This window comes from Triticum aestivum, chromosome 5A (genome assembly GCF_018294505.1).
Source record: "Triticum aestivum cultivar Chinese Spring chromosome 5A, IWGSC CS RefSeq v2.1, whole genome shotgun sequence".
Lineage (NCBI taxonomy): Eukaryota > Viridiplantae > Streptophyta > Magnoliopsida > Poales > Poaceae > Triticum > Triticum aestivum.
In genome coordinates, this window is record NC_057806.1 from 675373173 (window position 1) to 675382336 (window position 9164).

Sequence of the window (9164 nt, forward strand, 5' to 3'; positions counted from 1 at the left end):
CTCGCCGGACCAGCAGATGAGCAGCGCATCTCTCTCTCCCTTCCTTCTTCTCTCTTCCTCACATCTCTCTCTCTCTTCAGGACGCCAGGAGCTCCACAGCCGCCGCCACGAGTTGTCCGTGCTCGGATCCGGCGAGATCCGGCTGCGGGAAACCCATCCCCACCACTCCCACGCTAGATCTGCACCGCCCCTTGCCGTCCCCGTCGGAGTTTGCCTCCAGCGCCGCCGCAAGCCACCTCCTGCCTATGCCCTTGTTCGAGGAGAACGTCGACCAAGCCTGCCACTCATGTGGTGGGCCGCGTGACCCTCCAAGGCCCAGCACAGCGCTCGCGCCCAAGCCCAGCCTCCCTGGCCCACCCGCGTAGCCACCTCATGCATGGCTCTTAATTAAAGCTGATTGGATTCTCTAATAAAACGTGATTGTGGGCACGGCATGGGATGGTGCTGCATTGGTAGCTGGTTTGAATATTCTCAAAAAAAAATTGGTAGCTGGTTTGAAAAAGTGTATGTGTACGCCCAATATTTGCTAGGAAAAATGCATCTGTACATCCATAAAAGTAGGAACAAATGTATGTGTGTGACTAGACAACGTCGCCACCAAAAAATTGAAGGAGATAATAAACCTGAAAAATATGAAAATCCAAGTACATGCCAAATTTTATTAAAAGTAAAAAAAGACAAAAATCCAGCGAAAAATAAATTGGTTTTTTTGCATGTAGTTTTCTTCCTTTTAATCTTTCACATACAAACACGAATTTTGATGAAAATTCACACAAATATACTACATTTTTTTTACTTTTTGGATAAAAACATGTTTCTAAAAACGACTACGATGTGCCCATGCTCCAAAGTGACTATTCGGATTAATCAAAAAGCCTACATGAAGTATGGTTAAAAATGGGAAGTGAAGTAAAATGTGGAATCACCACGTGGCATACATGATAGTATTATTATTTTGTTATTTATTATTTTTTGAGGGCTTACTTGATAGTATTATGAATGTATGTTGAGGAAAGAATGCATTAAGAGAAAAATAACATCCATGGTTGCATTATTTTTTAAGTCAATCTATTGGAATAATCATAAAAAATAATGCCAAAGAAATATTTTTCTCTATTGCAACACATGAAAATATTTTGATATACCTACAGTTTCAATTATCATCTGTACCTGGTGCTAGCAGGAGGATGGTGTGTGGGTTGACGATGGCGGCGATAGCAACACTCGAGCGGGTGTTAGGCCATCGTCTCGTGAGGATGTGTAGAAGGTTGGTTTGGTGCCTGGGGTGACCTTACATCTTCATAGACGGCCGTGTCGGGCAGTCGCCGCCAGTCATTGAAGGCCGTGGTGACCTTACATCTTCATCATTCCATTTAGCTATATTTTCACCTGGTTTATAGCAAGGGTGTTTGCTCCCTAAAGCATGAGTATGTGATTTTTCTCCCGTTGCAACACACAAACATTTTTTTCTAATAAAGCACGGTGCGTTTCTCCGTTTTTTGATCCGTTCACTCATATTATATTATTTTTTTATCCAAGGTGGTACTAATAAAGTATTTTTTCCTAAAAAACTTTTGTTATGTTTATCCCTCGCGTGAGGAGGGGGCAGAGCCATGAGCCTGCTGGCCGGATCCGAAGCGAGCCAGAGCGGATGACGGCAAAGGAGGAGGGGTCGGAGACGACAAAGGAGGAGGGGTCGGAGGAGGTTGCTGGCCGGATCTGGAGCACATGACAGCGACTAGGCGGGCTGGATCGGACGACGGCAGAGGAGGAACTCGAGGATGAAGCGGACAGGTGACGGATGCTTCTGGGCAGTCCGAATCATCGGGGTTCTCGAAGAGAGGGAGGCGGTCGAGGCCAGTGCTGGAGATACTGCCGACGCGGGCATGCTGGGTCGCAACGGCAGGTGTCGGTGCGCAGGTTCCGGCGACTGGACGCGGGCGTGACGGTGGCAGTTCTAAACTCTATGGTTGCGGCGCCATTGTTGTTGTTCTGAGTTTTCCTGTTCGACACACAAGAGAGAGGGTGAGGAGAGAGATGAGACCGGTGCTAGAATTAGGAGGGAGGAGCAGGGAAGAGCCGGCTCACCGGCGGGGTCCTGCTGCTGTTGCTGTAGATCGCCAGCGGGGCTGGCTGGCTCGACCAACTCGGGTTCGAGCTGCCGGAGAGGAGCGACTGGGAGGCTGCCTGCTTCTTCGTGGACGAGGGCGCGAGGAAGCGCTCTCGGGAGCAGTGGGATCTGGGAGAGAAGGGGGCTGCGCTGTGTAGCTGTTTGCAGGTCTCTCGATGGGGAATTGATCTAATCCAGCAGACTGGGGGTCCCACGCACCGCTACCTCATCTCTCTTAGTCCAATCATTTTCTTTCCACTGATCCCCATCCACATACGACCTCTCTCCTCTCCATATCACTAGCACCCGTACCCACGCTATATTTTCACCTGGTTTATAGCAAGGGTGTTTGCTCCCTAAAGCATGAGTATGTGATTTTTCTCCCGTTGCAACGCACAAACATTTTTTTTCTTATAAAGCACGGTGCGTTTCTCCGTTTTTTTGATCCGTTCACTCATATTATATTATTTTATCCAAGGTGGTACTAATATAGTATTTTTTTCCTAAAAAACTTTTGTTATGTTTATCCCTCGCGTGAGGAGGGGGCAGAGGCGCGAGCCTGCTGGCCGGATCCGAAGCGAGCCAGAGCGGATGACGGCAAAGGAGGAGGGGTCAGAGACGGCAAAGGAGGAGGGGTCGGAGGAGGCTGCTGGCCGGATCTAGAGCACAGGACAGCGACTAGGCGGGCCAGATCGGGCGACGGCAGAGGAGGAACTCGAGGATGAAGCAGGCAGGTGACGGATGCTTCTGGGCAGTCCGAATCATCGGGGTTCTCGAAGAGAGGGAGGCGGTCGAGGCTAGTGCTGGAGATACTGCCGACGCGGGCATGCTGGGTCGCAATGGCAGGTGTCGGTGCGCAGGTTCCGGCGACTGGACGCGGGCGTGACGGTGGCAGTTCTAAACTCTATGGTTGCGGCGCCATTGTTGTTGTTCTGAGTTTTCCTGTTCGACACAGAAGAGAGAGGGTGAGGAGAGAGATGAGACCGATGCTAAAATTGGGAGGGAGAAGCGGGGAAGAGCCGGCTCACCGGCGGGGTCCTGCTGCTGTTGCTGTAGATCGCCGACGGGGCTGGCTGGCTCGACCCACTCGGGTTCGAGCTGCCGGAGAGGAGCGACTGGGAGGCTGTCTGCTTCTTCGTGGACGACGGCGTGAGGAAGCGCTCTCGGGAGCAGTGGGATCTGGGAGAGAAGGGGGCTGCGCTGTGTAGCTGTTTGCAGGTCTCTCGATGGGGAATTGATCTAATCCAACAGACTGAGGGTCTCACGCACCGCTACCTCATCTCTCCTGGTCCAGTCATTTTCTTTCCACTGATCCCCATCCACATACGACCTCTCTCCTCTCCATAGCACTAGCACCCGTACCCACACCAAGTGACACACAAGATTGTTTTTAACAGGGTAAGGGATCCCAAGGACCGAGAAGCTGCATTAGAGTTAGAGATACTAAGAGAAGTACAGCCGGACCCTATTTCGTCCCTAAACGTTCGAAACGCATGCCCGGTCCGGTCAGTGTCCGGTCAAAAAAAATGACCCAATCGAACCCTTCATTTTCTCTTAAATCGTCTAGACTGACCGGCATACCTTAAACCGGGACCAAATTGCAGCCAAGTGATAACTTCGCAGTTAGAATTCAGAACTTGATTGTCTTCAAGGAGACAGTTCATTTGTGTACATACAAACCATTCATGATATAATTCTCATGTATAATGTTATCAAGAACAAAATGATTCATTTTTTTATATCACGTGTCCACCAACTTATTCATGGTTTTGCTATAACCAACAATTTGCTTCCAATTTCTTTTGCAATTTGATCGAACTACCAATGCTTATATATGTGCTGCCCATAGTGATGAATGGAGCAAAAGCTGTCTTCAATGAGACAAATTCTTTTGTGTATATACAAATTATTCATGGTATAATTCTCATGTATAATGTCCGGAAGAACTAAATCATGTATTCTTTTATCATGTGTCCACCAACTTATTCATGGTTTTGCTATAACCAACAATTTGTTTCCAATTCCTTTTGCAATTAGAAAGAACTCCCAATGCTCAACCTCGATGAATTTTGACTACAATAATATGTTTCTGCATGAGATTAACTACTCGGAAGTATCCCTCTATTGTGTGTATCCTGTGTATACTGATAGTTTTCCTCTATTGTGTGTATGCTGAATTTTATAATCGATCCTATTTTGTGTCGCAATTCGGGGACTTAATGAATATATCCTCCTATTGCCTACTATCAACACTAGAAGTAAAAACGAGTAGAAATGTGAGGGGTGATGCAAGGAGTATCCCTTGCAGGGCTGCCCCCATGTCAAGTTCGATGAGGTTAGAATTTTAAAGTTTTAAACATTCCATTGCTCCGGCGTGGCTTTGTGACATGTGTGTCGTGTCATGGCCGAGCTGATCGCCTTGGATTGAGCAATGTTCACACCCATTGCGATTAGCTGGACATCATGCCACCGTCAACAATGAGGACAAGAATAAGTAATACTTTTATCCCGTTACAACACACGGGCCCTTTTGCTAGTCCGTGCTTTATTATTACTAGGACATATGCCCGTGCGTTGCACCGGGAAAAACAAATTCTCGCATGTAACCATGTAATATTTGAATGCACTTACATGGCATGGTGCTCCTGGTTCTAACTCGCTCAACCATTGATTGTGGAAGATGCCCGCGCGTTTTAATGAGAGAATAAGAATCCATACTTTTGACTGTGGAAGAAAACATTATACACATCGAAATATAGATTATAAACTAAAAATGAAGCAAAACCTGGATTTTGTGTAGATATGATGCTCTCCTTCAAGCCATGTAGTATCATGGTGTACATCAGAACGAAAAGAGGAAAAAATATGTCGGTAGTAATTTATGCGCACTGATAAAACAATTAAAACTTCCATCCAGTATACGATATAGTGGTAGATAGAGGGGAGTAAAAATAATTTTTTTTCCTTTTTGCGGGGTAAGGCAAAACAGAATTGTCACCCAGGGACATAGGAAGTGTGAATCTCTACACCGAAAGGACCATGGACAAAAATGACTTTGGCCTTGAAGATGAGCAAAGGAAGGTAACATGTTACCAACAATGAAAAAGGGTAACATGTTGTCAGGGTAGCATTGCCCCGAGGATTCAAATTCTTTATAAATATTTATGTAGCACGCTAGGAGTTATGCAAAATCCATGTCATGTTAGCCAGAGGTACATGAACCGATGGAAAATTCAGAACTGTAGGAATATGAGAAATATCTTACTCCTCTCGCTGTAGTTATATGGAAACTGATTTAACCCGGGCATGGACTTTTACAGGATACTGGCTTTGCTTGGTTCGCTCGGTGGCATCCGGTTTCCTAATCACCCTCCGCTTGGTTGATTTTGACTTTGCGAAGCCGCGTATCAGAAACCGTTGCTGCCGAAAACATCATACGCGAACCAAACATGATCTACCTTTTCGGAAAGCACGGGGATTGGCATTGGAAAACGCAACACTTTCCGCTCACCAAAAGCGTCGTTAGCTAGGGGATCATAAAAGAGGAAAAATTAAAGCACTTATTATAAAAGGCTAACTTGACTCAATCCAACCGGGATTGTCCACGTGTTAGCTGACTTACCCGGAGTTCTCGCGAGTAATCAATCGAGTCATGTATGTGTGTATATGCCAGATCGATATGGCAGCATGTACGTAGCTCCGTAAACATATACCCATCGTGTGCATGTATATTCTTGTTATTCTAATCCAGATCAATCAACGCTGGCCGCTAGTAGCAAAGCATGTTCTTGTTATGCTATGGAGATCAACCCAACTAAGCCAAAACTATGTACGTTTTCCCAGAAAAGAATCAATCCAGCTGCTTGCTTCGTACCTTTGCATGCGTAGCTGTATACTATCATGCCTCTGTAACATCGATCGACTCTGAAAGAAATCAAGGCAGTGCCCTACCCTGCACACGTTGCCAGACTCATCAAGTGTGATACACCAGAGCGAACTCGTACTCTACGTCGACCATGCTTTCCGGCGGCGGCGGGCTTGAGGAACAACGCCACAAAGCCGGCATCCTGGTGCGCCTTATACTGAGGCAAAAACAGATCATTCACGCATGGCACGAAGAATTGTTCAAGTAAAAGAGGGGGAACCCAGTCGGCTGGACCACCAGAACGCATTGGCGTGCGGCAGCAACGCGCCGCCTGCGTCGAGTGTCCGGTCACCCCACGGTGTTGCCGCATGAAAAAAGAATCGTGGTTTAAATATATCAAATTACAGGGTGTATTTTGCAAGATCGAATCGTTTTTAATTAATTAATTAATTAATTAATATCCACTTAAAAAGGGAGTGTGGGTTGAATACCCTAAAACACGGGTACTTTTCTGAAAAATGGCGCGACGGTGAACCCGGAGACTCAATCCGTGCTTTATTATTAGGGAGAGATTAGGAATAGATGGAAAAAACTGAAAGCGTAAATTCACGGTAAGAAACGTATTGTGACGGTGAACCCACAGAGTCAATCCGTGCTTTATTATTATTAGGGATAGATTATTATTATTATTATTATTATTATTATTATTATTATTGTTATTATTATTATATATTAGGGAGAGATTTGTTTTAGGAAACAAATAACAGACACATCACAACTTTCCTCCCAATAAATAGTTTCTTAACATTTGCAAACTTTCCTAATTAGACACGTCACAAACGGGCAGATACTGATATCACGTTACTAAACAATAAAACCACATTTGCATAGAAATCGGTTCAAAAATCCTAACTTTCCTAAATTTTTACCTTTCCTTGATAACAACCAATATTTCCTATGTTTTTCACCTATTGAAGGAAATCACCCCTCCATCGATATTAGCATTTTTTGGAATGAGATCTCTGGATTGTGATTTTTTTGGCGATTCTTTCCAATTGTGACCTATCCTTTCACTCCGGCTCCTTCTCGCATAAACACTTCCACCACAGCCAGGTGACACCACCCCAGACCTCCTGCCTCTCCACACCTTCTCCGCCACCTCCTTCTCGTACTCCATTAACAATCCCTCCGCCACATTTTTCCACGGCAGTGTCGAGGGCATGGCGCAGCAGCGTACCGGCGGTAGAGCCGCACATAGCAGCAGGAAGCAACACGCAGCAGGCGAGGCAAGCGGCCGACGGTGGAGCGCATAGATGCGGCTTGCGTGGCTGAGGGGGCGGCCGGCAGAAGATGGCCACGACTGGAGGCGGCGCGAGGCAGGGGCGCGACAGCGGGGCGAGCGAAGGGATAGGCGGCAGCAGACGGGGCGAGCGTAGCCAGCGAGAGTGTGGCGCGTGGCCAGGGTGTGTGTCGCACGGGGCACAGTGGTGCGGTGGCTGCGGCGAGCGCGACGGCAGCGGCGGGCGCGACCGACGCGGTGTAGCACGGGCGTGGGCATGGAGAGGGAGTGGCCCCGCGGGCGCGGAAGAAGAGCGGCAGGATCAGGCATGGGCGTGCATAGGAGCGGGCATGTGCCACGGGGTCAATCCGAGGAGCTCGGTGGCTACCCCTGCAATGGCCATGGCGGACGGCGGTTCTCGGCCACGACGAAATACCTAAAGAGAGCAAACGAGAGGGGAAACAGGGGAAAGGCAAGAGGAGATCATGGCGGTGTCAATGGCGCCCTAGGGGGAAGACATGGGAGCTTGGGGCGACGCGGATCGAACGACAATGTCGCGGTGGCCCAAGGTTGAGGAAGACGGCAGCGACGTCGATGCGGGGGTGCTGAACTTGATCTCCTTGGCGCAGACGAAGTAGCGAAGGCGTTCGGACCTCCTCGACAAGATCCTAGCCCGTAGGGAGGGCAGTGGCCATGTGGACGGGTCGATCATGGTGGCCGTGGCGTCTAACTTCGTCCAGATCGACGGGATCGAGCGAGCGAGGAGGAAAAGTGGATTTGGGAGGGGGCGTCGAGGAGGTCATGGGGGCAGGAAAGGCAGGGCGTCACCCTTATCCATTCCCCTTTGATGCCAGCGAGGTGGTCGGGCGGGAGCCCGGCTCTGTAGCGACGCGGCTCGGGGAACAAAGAAGACGACCGCGCGGGACTGGACCGCTGAGCCGGTTCGGTGGCAAGGCCCGGGGCGCAGGGCGAATCCCCTTTTACATCGTCCTTTTGGTTTTTCAATATATTCTAATCTGTTTCTCCTTTTTTAACATTGTTTTCTATTTATTCTTATCAACTAAATGATCTCTACTCCTAATGGCTCAGTTGGTAGTCTCCGTTCCGGGCTTATTTTCGTCCCACCTCCCCTGGGTTTTTTTGTCCTCCCTCCCACCTCCCAATTTCTTGTAGGTGCTTCTCAAGCTGGAGGACAACATATTAGTCAAGACATTCGGGATTCACATTGATGTTGTATCTCTCATCTGCACTTATTTTGTTTGCTCCAATTCTATACATTCTCACGAGTACATGAGGTGTAAGCATGTGCAATGTAGTTCCTTTTTCTACATATGGTGATTGATTTCTTCTTTGGTAACCCAACTAACGGATGGTAATCAATCTTCAAATACCAAAACCAAACGTACAACGCAACAATCAATTCACGTATCACAATCAGATTCTTCTTTAGTACCCAGCTTAACTCACGGATGGTAATTAATCTCCAAACAAAGGAAACAATCACCGTCGTTTACCTCTCGCCAATGCTACATAAAAATAACGCTGAGAATTTAGATGTATTGTTTGTCATGGAGCTGTGGCTGGCCGATTACATGAAATTAATTTCCTCAGTTGTGGTGGCAAAAATAATGCACATAATCCATATTTTTATGCACTAGTGCGTGTGCGTGTGAAATAGATGGATTATGGTCCCGTACCCAATAAGATGGATATGTGTGTGTGTTAGAGAGAGAGAGAGGGAGAGAGGGAGAGGGGGAGAGAGAGTGAGGAAGAGGGAGGAAGAGGGTGTGTGTGTGAGAATTTGATGGTAAAAAAGGTCGTCAATGTCACTTAATATGTATGAGAATATTAAATGTAATATTAGCATAATTGATATTGAACTCTTAAAGTTAATGTGGCCTTGTTGCAAC